This window comes from Osmerus mordax, chromosome 24, assembly GCF_038355195.1.
Source record: "Osmerus mordax isolate fOsmMor3 chromosome 24, fOsmMor3.pri, whole genome shotgun sequence".
Lineage (NCBI taxonomy): Eukaryota > Metazoa > Chordata > Actinopteri > Osmeriformes > Osmeridae > Osmerus > Osmerus mordax.
Genome location: NC_090073.1, coordinates 640,827 through 654,084, shown reverse-complemented (window position 1 = coordinate 654,084; position 13,258 = coordinate 640,827).

Sequence of the window (13,258 nt, the reverse complement as noted above, 5' to 3'; positions counted from 1 at the left end):
ACATTAACTTTCACCTACTACAGATATCACCACCCCCCCACCCCCATCCAACGCCTTCGCCTGCTTGTTTCCCCAGGGTGGCTGGCGGTTCTGTGTCCAGCGCCTACATGGCTGCAGGTCCAGATGCTGCTTGTCTACCCCCCCCCCCCACTCGTTGCAAGTATCGTGTTTTTGTAAATGTTGTTGTGCTTATGTGCTGAGGTTTTTGTCTGTTCCCACACTGTACTCCTCTAGGAGCATTGTCTGGGTGTTGCCTTTTTCTCTCCTCCTCTCTCCTCATGTTATGCTGTAACTTTCTAGTGGCGCCGAAATTGGCTGCCTAGGTAGGCTCTCCTACCGAAGTAAATTCCTTGTCTGTGCAAACTTTCATGGCGAATAAAAACCCATTCTGATTCTGATTCTGATTCTGGCTGTTCTTATTCTGATATTCAACTAACTTGTCAAACAAATTCCTCTAACGTTCATATAGTTTAACTTACAGAAACAAGTTATACCTTAAAATGTAGGAAGAATTGTCTTCTTTCAGCCAATGCAACTACTAAAGAGCTCACATTTACAGATTTTCAGCTATGAGCCTTGAAGCGAGAGCAGCGTTTCAAATTGGGTGGGTAAAATTCGTCAGAGAAAGCGAAAGAAACAAGATTTTGAAACTGCCGGTAGAGTCGTATTTCTGACCGCACAGACATATAAAGGACATCTCTGGTTTCGGCAGAGTCTTGGGTCTCGGAAAATATCCTTATTTTTTGGATTGGACGTATAGTTTTGCGTCTAGGTTAACTTGTTTGAGGTGTGGATTCTAGCTACATTACATTTACATTTATTCATTTAACAGACGCTTTTATCCAAAGTGACTTCCAAGAGAGAGCTTTACAAAGTGCATAGGTCACTGATCATAACAACGAGATAGCCACAAAACATTGCGAGTAGCCAAAACATGAAGCACACATTGTGAACAACCAAAGTAAGTGCCAAAGGGAAGAACCATAAGAGCATGTAGTTAAACAAGTTACAATTAAACAACGTGAACTGCTATAAGTGCAAGTGTACCTGTGTAAAAAAAAGACAAGCAACAATAATAAAAACAATATATCACAGCGAGTACAAACAATTTTAAATCAGTTACCACTAACCACAAGAGCAACAAGTCTCTGAGCAAGAGTCATTGTGATCCTTGAGGGAACTAACATCGGGTCAAGCGAACCATTCCTAAATACCGTTGTACTCCCGGAACAAGTGCGTCTTGAGCCTTTTCTTGAAGGTGGAGAGACAGTCAGTGTCTCTGATGGAGGTGGGGAGTTGATTCCACCACTGGGGGGCCAGACAGGAGAAGAGCTTGTGTTGGGACCGGGCGGTCTTGAGCGGTGGGACCACCAGGCGATGGTCTGAAGAAGACCGTAGGTGACGGGTGGGGGTGTAAAGCTGCAGGAGAGACTTGATGTAGACTGGTGCAGTCCCGTTCACTGCTCGGAAGGTCAATACCAGGGTCTTGAATCTGATACGGGCCATGATAGGTAGCCAGTGGAGAGAGATGAGGAGCGGGGTAACATGGGAGCGTCTGGGTAGATTGTAGACCAGGCGGGCCGCTGCGTTCTGAATCCACTGAAGAGGGCGGGTTGCACATGCTGGGAGACCAGCGAGCAGCGAGTTGCAATAGTCCAACTTGGAGAGGACAAGTGCTTGGACTAGCAGCTGGGTGGAGTGCTCAGACAGGTATCTCCTGATCTTCCGGATGTAGAGGGTGAATCTACACGATCGGGAGACCGCAGCAATGTGGGCCGTGAGGGAGAGCTCGTCGTCCATGGTAACCCCAAGGTTCCTGGCAGAGGATGAAGGGGTCACCGTCGCAGATCCCAGGGTGATTGAGAGATCGTGGGAGATGGAGGGTTTAGCCGGGATGATGAGAAGTTCTGTTTTGGCGAGGTTCAGCTGGAGGTGGTGCTCGGTCATCCAGGCGGAGATGTCTGTGAGGCAGGCCTCAATCCTAGCTGAGATCCCCGGATCGGTCGGGGGGAACGACAGGTACAGCTGCGTGTCGTCAGCGTAGCAGTGGTAGGAGAAGCCATGGGAGGTGATGATTGGTCCAAGTGAGGTGGTGTACAGAGAGAAGAGGAGGGGTCCAAGGACGGAGCCCTGTGGGACACCAGTGGAGAGCTGGTGAGGGCCTGACAGTTTGCCTCCCCAGGAAACCTGGTAGGATCTTCCCGACAGGTAGGATGAGATCCACTGGAGTGCAGTGCCAGTGATGCCCATCTCAGAAAGTCTGGCGAGCAGGATCTGGTGGTTAACCGTATCAAACGCTGCAGAAAGGTCCAGCAGAATGATGACCTGGAAGCCGCTCTGGCTGGAGGGCAGTCTCTGTGGAGTGGCCAGTCTTGAAGGCCGATTGGTTGGGGTCAAGCAGGTTGTTCTGAGAGAGAAAGTTAGACAGTTGGTTAGATACAGCACGTTCAATTGTTTTTGAAAGGAAGGGTAACAGTGATACCGGTCTGTAGTTCTGGAGGACGGCAGGGTTAAGGGAGGGTTTTTTGAGTAGAGGGGTAACTCTAGCCTGTTTGAAGAGTCAAGTGATGCAGTTAAAGTGGTTAACAAGGTGTCGGTGGCAGTGTTAGTGGGGTGGGACGAGAACTCGTCAATGGGGGGGAGGGAGGATGTTACAATAGAGGAGAAATGGGAGGGGGATAGGGAGCGGAGGTTGCGCCGGAAAGTTACAAGGGGAGAGGAGGTAGAAGGAGTTGGAGGGAGAGAGATAGAGAATTGGATAAAGTAGTGATCAGAAATATGCAGTGGGGTTACAGAGGTTAAGTCAGTGATACAGTTACGTGTCAGGATGAGGTCTAGCTGTTTGCCTGCCTTGTGGGTCGCCGGTGTGCTCAGCAGCGTCAGGTCGAAGGAGGTCAGGAGAGACAAGAAGTCGACGGCCTGCGTTCCTTGGAGGTGGATGTTGAAGTCCCCAAGGACTATCAGGGGGGTTCCATCATCCGGGAGGACGCTGAGGAGCATGTCCAGCTCCTCCACAAAGTCGGCTAGCGGGCCTGGTGGGCGATAAAGAACAATTAAGCATGCTTTGATAGGATCAGTTAGCATCACATAATGGTGTTCAAATGATTTGGCAGTAACAGGGAGTGGTGTGGATGTGTATTTAATATGTGGGGAAAGAAGCAGCCCTGTCCCGGGTGAGTGAGTGAAGGAGTGGTTGACGGAGAGAGCAGCTGGAGTTGCAGTGTTCTCAGGGCGGATCCATGTCTCTGTCAGCGCAAGGGCATGAAGAGAAGCATGAGATGCAAACGCTGGGATGAAGTCTGCCTTGTTCACAGCAGACTGTGACAGACAGTTCCAGAGCCCTATAGAAAGAGAGAGGGCAGGTGGAGAAGATCTGGATAGGTAGTGAAGGTTAGAAGTTGACCGTATATACTTTGTGATATATCTACGTCTACGAGTAGTGTAATGCACGGGAATGCTGAAGAAACACATGCTAGCTTACCTGCTCTCTCTCCCTGGCTCTCTCTACCTGCCCTCTCTCCCCTGCTCTCTCTCTCTCTCTGTCTCTCTCTATTGCGCTCTCACCCTTGCTCTCTCTACCTGCCCGCTCTCCCCTGCTCTCTCCTGCTCTCTCTCCGCTCTCTCGTGCTCTCTTCTCTCTCTTGCGCTCTCTCTCCCTGGCTCTCTCTACCTGCCCTCTCTCCCTTGCTCTCTCTCCGCTCTCTCGTGCTCTCCTCTCTCTCCTTTGCTCTCTCTCTCTCTCGCTCTCTCTCCCTTGCTCTCTCTACCTGCCTTCTCTCCCCTGCTCTCTCGTGCTCTTTCTCCGCTCTCTCGTGCTCTCCTCTCTCTCACTCTCTCTACCTGCCCTCTCTCCCCTGCTCTCTCTCCGCTCTCTCGTACTCTCCTCCTCCTCGCTCTCTCTCTCCCTGACTCTCTCTCATCCCTCTTCTTGAACTCTGCACACACACACCCACGCACACCCTGCTGACCTCCCTTTAATCCAGTCTCCTCCTCTCCTCCTCTGTCTCCTCACCTGTCCCCTCATCCTAACCCCAGCCCCTCCCACCCTGTGGTCTAACCTTAAGTCCCTCCCCTGCCCTGACTTTGACCCTGTCCGTTCCTCTCTTTCCATACCTCTCACCCATCCCCTCATCCTAACCCCAACCCCTCCCACCCTGTGGCTCTCCCCTCTTCTCTCATGCTCTTTCTCTCTCTCTCTCTCTCTTGCTCTCTCTCTCTCTCTCTCTCTCTCTCTCTCTCTTGCGCTCTCTCTCCTTTGCTCTCTCTACCTGCTCTCTCCCTCCTGCTCTCTCTCTCCTGCTCTCTCTCCGCTCTCTAGTGCTCTCCTCTCTCCCTCTTTCGCTCTCTCTCTCACATCCCACTCTCTCTCCCTTGCTCTCTCTACCTGCCCTCTCTCTCTCACTCTCTCCCTCTCTCACTCTCTCTCTCTTGCGCTCTCTCTCCCTCACTCTCTCTCCCCTGCTCTCTCTCCCCTGCTCTCTCTCTCCTGCTCTCTCTCCGCTCTCTTGTGCTCTCCTCTCGCTCTCTCTCTCTCTCTCTCTCTCACATCCCGTTCTCTCTCCCTTGCTCTCTCTACCTGCCCTCTCTCTCTCACTCTCTCCCCCTCTCTCTCTCTCTCTCACACATCCTGCTCTCTCTCCCTTGCTCTCTCTACCTGCCCTCTCTCTCTCTCTCTCTCTTGTGCTCTCTCTCCCTTGCTCTCTCTACCTGCCCTCACTCTCTCCCTCTCTCACTCTCTCTCTCTTGCGCTCTCTCTCCCTCCCTCTCTCTCCCCTGCTCTCTCTCCCCTGCTCTCTCTCTCCTGCTCTCTCTCCGCTCTCTTGTGCTCTCCTCTCGCTCGCTCTCTCTCTCTCTCTCTCTCTCTCTCTCTCTCTCTCTCACACACATCCTGCTCTCCCTCCCTTGCTCTCTCTACCTGCCCTCTCTCTCTCTCTCTCTCTCTCTCTTGCACTCTCTCTCCCTTGCTCTCTCTACCTGCCCTCTCTCTCCGCTCTCTCGTGCTCTCCTCTCTCTCTCTCCTTGCTCTCTCTCTCTCCCTGACACTCTCTCTCTCTCTTTCTTGCTCTCCCTGCTTGCTCTTTCCCACTCCCTGCTCTCACTACCTGCTCTCTCTCTCTCTCCCCCCCCCCTCTCACCCCTTACTCTTCCCTGGCCTGTGGTGTCTGTGTCTACTATCTCCTTGACCCCCTCACTAACCCTAATCCACACGGTTTCCTTTACAGGTTCACTCTTGCACCCCACTAACCCTAACCTGTACACCTTTCTCCCTCCACAGATCCGGTTGGTCACACACTGTCCATCCATATTGACTTATATATATACACACACACCCTCTCCCTCTCTCTCTCTCTCTCTCTCTCTCTTGTCTCCTCTTTTCCCTAGATGTTTAATTGAGATTACCGATTCTGGTGGGCGCCCAAGGCACAGGGGGGATGACGCTTTTTGTCGTCACCCCTGAGTTCTTGATAGTCCTTAGTCGTAGGACGGCCCTTGACCTGCATAACGTGTTTTATTTCATACTTTGCTACCTGACGAGCTCTGAGGAGAGCGAAACTGCAGTCGTGGCCGGTTAGAACCTCACGATTCCCTGCTTAATGTTGTGGTAGGTGCCAGCAGGAAGGCACCTCCCAGGGAGTGGAGTTCTGCGTTTTTGACTACACCTTTTATTTGCTCGGAAGAGCCCCTCTCTTGCTCTCTCTCTCTCTCTCTCACACACCCACACACACGCGTGCTCTCTCCTGCTGTTCTCTCTCTAGCTGATCTCCCTCTATCCGCTCTCCCCTAACTGCTCTCTCTCTCCCACACACACACACACCCCCACGCTTTAATTCTGTCTCCCATGCCCTGTCTTCCACATACTCATGTATGTCTGCGGCGCTCTTCCCCAGAGCGCCCTCATTTATTGCATTCATGGCACTCATGTGTCCTGTCCATTAACCCCCCTTTCCTCCCCAGCAGCACGACAAGTGCAGATGTCCTCTACTCATCAAAACCAGGCCCTGGATAGGCTTTTGAATTTTTCAGGCAGGCTCCCCCTAGATTAGGTTAGCTACCGGGCCAAGGTAGGACACACACTCACACACTCAGGTGCATCCATTCACTCACGCTCATGCCCCATCTCTTGAAGAGGACCCGGATTGGCCTCCACTGGACCATCATCGCCCATCCTGGGGGCTGGACCGTCGGGGACTTGGTCCTCCGCACATAGCCTGTGATCCTCTGTCATCTCTGATGACGGAGCTGTCTCTGATGACCGAGCTGTCTCAGCTCCCTCCTTCGGTGATGTGTACTACACATCATCCGGCCCTCACACGGCAACGGGGGGATCTTTGACCCCTCCGGCCGTAGGCCCAGGCTACGGTCCAGCCCACCCCACCACTTCATCTAAAGCAGTCCTGACGTGGCTACGGTTCATTTTCAAGCCGTGGCTACGGTTGATTTTCAAGCCAGCCTCAGGCTTGGACCACGGTTTTACCGGCTCCGCTGCTTTACGAGTCACTCCTCCTGACCGGACTCAGGGGGAGGAGACAGGAGTGACCCCTCCCTTCTCATGCTTCCTACCGACGGAAGAGGTAGACGGCCCTGCTGCCATCACCAGTGGGGTGAAGAAGATGGACTACCTCAGCGCGGCTGCGCGCTTCGGATTGGATTGCCTCGACATTGGACTGCCTCTACAATACGCCTCAACACGGCGCAGACTAACCCTAAAGACTAAAACATAGTGGTAGAATATGAGTGCATTTCCCTTCATCCGAGCAGGGTCGTAAGATTTTGCCATACCGCTCCGCTGGGGGGACATCAGAGATACAAAAAAATTAGCCAGCGTATGTAGCACTATGACTTGAGGCCCCACTTGGAGGCCACCGATGGGCCCCCCCCTTGTAATGAGGGGGAGGCACGACGGACTCCTTGTTGCGTGAGCCCCGCCTCTCTCCACGGGCGCCCCATCCCCACGTGCAACACAACGTAGTCTGGAAATTGGACGCTTTCCCCCTCTCGCGCGCTGCTGCGTTCCTCCCCGGGCAAGACACAGACTGTGAGTGTTGACGCTGTCGCATTAGCATGCAGACGCAAGAAGATGGTCGCCGTCGTGGGATTCTGGAGAGAGACCGGCCTACAATCGGGGTAGACTCAGCGAGGGAAAGGGTGTTAAAACGGCATAAGTGCACGTGCAACTCACGGCCATTCGTTTCATCCTGCCTGATCCTCGCGGTTACATTGGGGACCCAGCGGGCGGGCCAACGAAACGACTCTCCGGGGTAACGGCTATAGTCCCAAGGGGGACCGGGGCCTCGCACGCCCTCCGCACAACACGTAGACTAGCAAAACGAATGGCCCTTACGGGCATGGCTCCGATCGAAGCAGTGGGGAGCTCCTCTCCTCACGCCAAAGCTCTCGGGCTGAAGCACAGAGACACTCTGCACCGTGCCGGCGAGGAAGAAAAAAACACACACAGGGGGACCGGGCCGGGCCCCCCCCACACCCCCCCCACACACATAGTGTAACACACTCCATCAGCGTGGCCCTGATTGGAGCGGTCGTTGGGTAGGAGACTCCTTTCCCCATACTAAGGCTCTCGGGCTGAAGAACAGAGACACTCTGCACCGCACTGACGGTCCAAGGGCACCCTGCTATAGCCTTGCCCCCACCTATAAACATGCCCCCACAGAAGAAGGCCCTCCTGAACAGGGGGCTTGACCTGCTGGGCACTCCACTTGACCTTCGACCCCTGGCCACTCTACTCCCCTCGGCCTCACCGTCTTCTAGAGACGGCGAGAGGCCCACACTCACAGTCGGTAGCGGGCCATGTCACAGCATGGAGTGTCATGCCCACCTTTCCTGTATCTGCTGGACCGGCCGTGGACGTGTCCTGACCCCCCACCCCCAGGTGGCTCGCTCTGGACCCACGGGTGGTGACTAGGCCACGCTTCCCCCGGTACCACGCCTACCCCGGGGCCGGACAACACCGAGCCACGCTGAGCCGACGACGGGTAGTCTTCTGGGAGGGAGACAGCACTTCCTGTCACGGGTAAAATAACGAACCGTCATCGACTGCGTTTCACTACGCATCTGACCCCTCTTCCTATCTGTGCCTCACTCGACGAACTGTCCCTGACGTCCTCCGCATTCGCCTCCAGTGGGGGCGTCTAGCTGCTATGGTATCGACGAATGGGCCGAGTAGCAGTCTCGGAGGGAGGACCTCTCAGGGTGGCGATCGGCGCAGTGTGGAAACAGTTGGACTCAGTCGTCGGGAGACCCGTTCCATGGTAGTTAACTCAACTCTCTAGAAGAATTGATCCCTACCCTTACCAGGACGGGTCCTACGTTTGTGTTGCACGGCGCCTTTCTACAACCCCGGACTGAACATGCTCTGTCTTTCAGCTTGGTCTCAACAACCGGACGTCCCGCACGGGACGCCCGAGGACGTGTTCCCCAGGGTCAAACTACACAAGCTGAGCTGCTCCACCAACTTCACCGTCCAAGTGAAGCACCGCTCTTCCTCTCCCTGGCACCACCTACTGGACAACTGTGGAACGTGCGACGTGGTACGTTGAACTGCATCCATCGTGTGTGTGATACTGTCATTTGGATGCTGGAGTCATTACTGTGGTGTGCACTGCATGCATGAAAACACGTTTCCCCCCCCCCTCTCTATAGCGCTGCTGACAAGGCGAGACGCTGTGATTCCTGTGCAGCTGATGCTGATACGCACCGCAGACTGCCACGAGCTGAGATGATGTGGCTGCTATGCAGCCTACTTCTCACTCCCAGTGCTGAGCCAGAGGTTGGTTTAATATCATTCCTCTGTCACTCACGCACACCCCCCCGCATGCTCCTCTGTACATCTGCATGCACTGACCCATACGGTCCTGGGATATAACACTGCTTGACTGTATGCGATGCCATGTGACAACACCTTCCACCCCCTCTCACACAAGGCAAGAAGCAGTTGTTCCTGTGCGGCTGATGCTGGGACTCGTCCCAGACTGCCGTGAGCTGAGATGTTTGGCTGCGACGCAGCCGACCTCTCTCCTCGGGTGATGAGCCTGAGGTTGGTTTAATTATCATTCCTCTGTCAGACTCACACGCCCCCACTGCATGCTCCCTTGTCCATCTGCACGCGCTGAATCACAGTCTATGGATGTAACACTGCCAGGATGTATGCGATGCTATGTGACACTCTCCTCCTCTCCTCCACTCCCTCTCAAACACATACCTAGGACCAATCGGGGACGACCTAGTGGAACACTGACGGTGTGCGGGACCCCCAGACCGAACAACGGATTGCTGCTCCTCCTACGCTCCACCCAGAGACTCACTGCCCCTCGCCACCACACTGTCTATTGCATGAGATGTGATGTGTTACACTGTGGACTGTTTACACCTTCTCCATCGATGCATATGTGTGTTGTTGGTTCTGGCATGTACTCTGTGAAATAATAACACAATCTATCTGACGTGGATGCAACCCTTGGGATGTTATCATCAATCCAATAACCTGTGCACTGTACAAATCTTCAATATATTCAACTAAATGGATCTGGACTCTGTGGATTGTGTTCTCACTGCACCTCTCACACGCAACAAAGTATCACACACACCTCCTCCAGGTGCTGTTATCCCCTGACAGATGTAACATTACCTGTCATCAACACCATTAACCGCCTGTTGAGTAGAGCCTGTGCATGTTCTGTACCATGTCTGCTGCCACATCAAATGCCACTATGGGAGCAAAGAGTGAAGACCAACTGCAACTCCTCACCGTTGTAAGTGGTATAGGCCTACTCTTAGCTCTCCCCGTACACCTTGGACATTTCTGCTCTCTGACTGTCTCGGGTCGGTGGCTATTGAGGGGCACGTGCCACGGCCGTGTGCTCTGGACCCTGTGGTGCTGACCTTTGAGGGCTGCTGACCTTTGGCTCTTAAGAGTAGTGGACCTGGCTGCCTGGGCTGGGCTGGAGCATAGGGACGTCTCCCCACCATCCTTTTGGTTCTCCCTTGTAGTATATGGACAGAGTGCACATCAAGTGTCTCGTCACATACATGGACCTTGTTGTGCAGATTGCGCACGGCCGTGTGTGTGGTCTGACATATGTGATGGACACTCTGTTTATCCTTTTCATGATGGGACATGCGGTTTAGTGCTTGTGACAAATTGTTGTGGGTACTCGATTTGCATTCCATCAGGATTACATAATTGGCCAATTATTGCCCTTTGTGGTCACTGATCACAATTTTAATAGACTAACATTGACCCTAGCCAGTTCCCTCCCTGCCCTGGTCCCCCTGAGCAGCCTAGCCACTGGTGTTAGTCAACTCCCTATACCCCTCCCTGTAGCTCTCCTGCTAGCTTCCTCCCCCTCCCGTTAGCTTGCTCTCTCTGGGATCCATCCATGCTCCCTGTAGCTTAACATCGCTATGTTAGCGCAACATGCTAACTGCCTGGACCACCTCACAGCCCTCTGCAATGGGTTAGCTTAGCATGGCGTAGCCTAGCCGCCTGCTTGCTACATGGCTGCTCTTTGCATGGCCCTGGACCCTGTCAACACGGGGGAGATTCAAATATGCTGTTTTCCGCTGGGTAACTAATTGGGTGTGCTTTGCCTTCGGCAAGGGCACAACCTTTGTTCTCTCACATATATATTATTATTATTGGGTGTGCTCAAGCCTTCGGCGAGAGCACAACCTTTGTTCTCTCACATATATATTATTATTATTATTATTTTTATTTCTTTTTGCCCCCCTAAAACTCAGTAAATACTTGGCCTACATAGACAACGTAGGTGTCAAAAGTTTCGTCTTGGTAGCGATTGAGTTGCTTCTATTGGAATTTACGTTCCGTTGCATGGTTTAAGCGTAAGTTAAGTTTTTGTGGCGAAAAGTGAAGCTAACGGTGGCTAATTTGCTAGCCACAGTCACTGACGTTACTAACGTCACAGCGTCACTAACGTCACGAAAACACGCGTGACTACCTTTGCCAGAACATTCGTTTCACATCTGTTAACTTGGGGGATAGCTAGGCTAACTATAGCTTTACTGCAAGGCAGCTGCAGAAACGCCACAAGAAAAGAGGCCAGGGTGATAACTATTTACTCATTTTACTTTGTGATATGACACACAATTGTGATGTGTAATGTACAATATAAGCTGATATTATTAAGGAAGTACATCTACTTTCGGAAACAGTAGTCTACTATTTCACTGAAGTATTAGCATCATGACATTAGCCTGTGTTTCCCGGGCAACACATACTACAGTGGTCTATGATGTAGCGTTATCTGTTTTCAATCGTTAAAATAAACATTCCTCACATATACATTTTCGTTGTAGGATTTATTCTGACATTAGAAAACGATTTGTTGGTGAAATTACCATTACCTGTGGTTTCAAACCAGTGTAGCTCACTGCAACGCTGTAGCCTACTGTACCCGAGACACTAGTGTGAGTAGCTAACAACAACTCCTCAGCTGTTTAAGTCAAACGGCAACAGAACATGTTCGGCACTCCCCTTACTCAAAAGTCTTTCAGTAGGGAAACTATCTGACTACTAACCTGAACTTCATTGCCACAGCCTAAACTTTGTCAATCTGTTCATGAAAATAATTAATTTCAGCCTAAACCGTACAACGGAACGTTTAATCGAATTCAACCAACGCAATCGCTATCAAGACGAACACAGCAGTAGTCTAGTACTGTACTGTAGTAGTAGAATTTACCGGGGCAGCTTCTCCACACAGGGCTATATCGCATTTTGAGTTGTTACTGACAATGATCGCTACCAGTGAGCTTTTTATGAATGAGCTATTTTCCACTAAATAAATGTCAAGCTTATTTACGTTTTTGGGGGCATATTTTCAGTTAGCAGATGGTACTATTTGAATCGCGATTCTATCTTCTGCCGGTAAAGTCGTAGAATAATCTTAAAAGGGGGTTCTTTATTAATGAATGAATGCAATATGAGTAGTCTAAATGCCTGAAAATATCACGAGAAGGGACAACTTAAAAGGACGTTTAAGTCATAGAGATTAGGTCCATTTGTACACCGGTCTGCCAAATGTATTCGTTTTGATTCAGCCTGTCAGCTGCCTCTTGCAGGGGAAATGAGAAGACATCATATTTCATTCTACACTTCACTCATATTTTGAGTTGTAAATGAGCAGCAAAAAAAAGATGCTTTTAAATCTATGTAATCTTTATAAATAATAAGTAGGCCCGATGCATTTTTATATAAAATATACAGACCCCTGTGCAACCGACGCAAGCAAGCACACCCTACAATTTCCCCAGAAATTGTATCCTCTCTAGTTAATATTCTTTTTGCCCCCCTAAAACTCAGTCAATATTTGGCCTACATAGACAACGTAGGTGTCAAAAGTTTCGTCTTGGTAGCGATTGAGTTGCTTCTATTGGAATTTACGTTCCGTTGTATGGTTTGGGCTGAAGTTAAGTTTTTGTGGCGAAAAGTGAAGCTAACGGTGGCTAATTTGCTAGCCACAGTCACTGACGTTACTAACGTCACTACGTCACTAACGTCACGAAAACACGCGTGGCTACCTTTGGCAGAACATTCGTTTCGCATCTGATAACTTGGGGGATAGCTAGGCTAACTATAGCTTTACTGCAAGGCAGCTGCAGAAACGCCACAAGCAAAGAGGCCAGGGTGATAAATATTTACTCATTTTACTTTGTGATATGACACACAATTGTGATGTGTAATGTACAATATAAGCTGATATTATTAAGGAAGTACATCTACTTTCGGAAACAGTAGTCTACTATTTCACTGAAATATTAGCATCATGACATTAGCCTGTGTTGCCCGGGCAACACATACTACAGTGGTCTATGATGTATCTGTTTTCAATCGTTAAAATAAACATTCCTCACATATACATTTTCGTTGTAGGATTTATTCTGACATTAGAAACGATTTGTTGGTGAAATTACCATTACCTGTGGTTTCAAACCAGTGTAGCTCACTGCAACGCTGTAGCTTACGCGAGACACACTACAAAAACATCTACACTACACAGCTGTTTAGGAAGTCAAACAGCGACAGAACATGTTCGGCACTCCCCTTACTTAAATCAAAAGTCTAACTACTAACCTGAACTTCATTGCCACAGCCTAAACGTTGTCAATCTGTTCATGAAAAGAATTAATTTCAGCTTAAACCGTACAACGGAACGTTAAATCAAATTCAACCAACGCAATCGCTACCAAGACTAACACAGCCGTAGTCTAGTACTGTACCGTA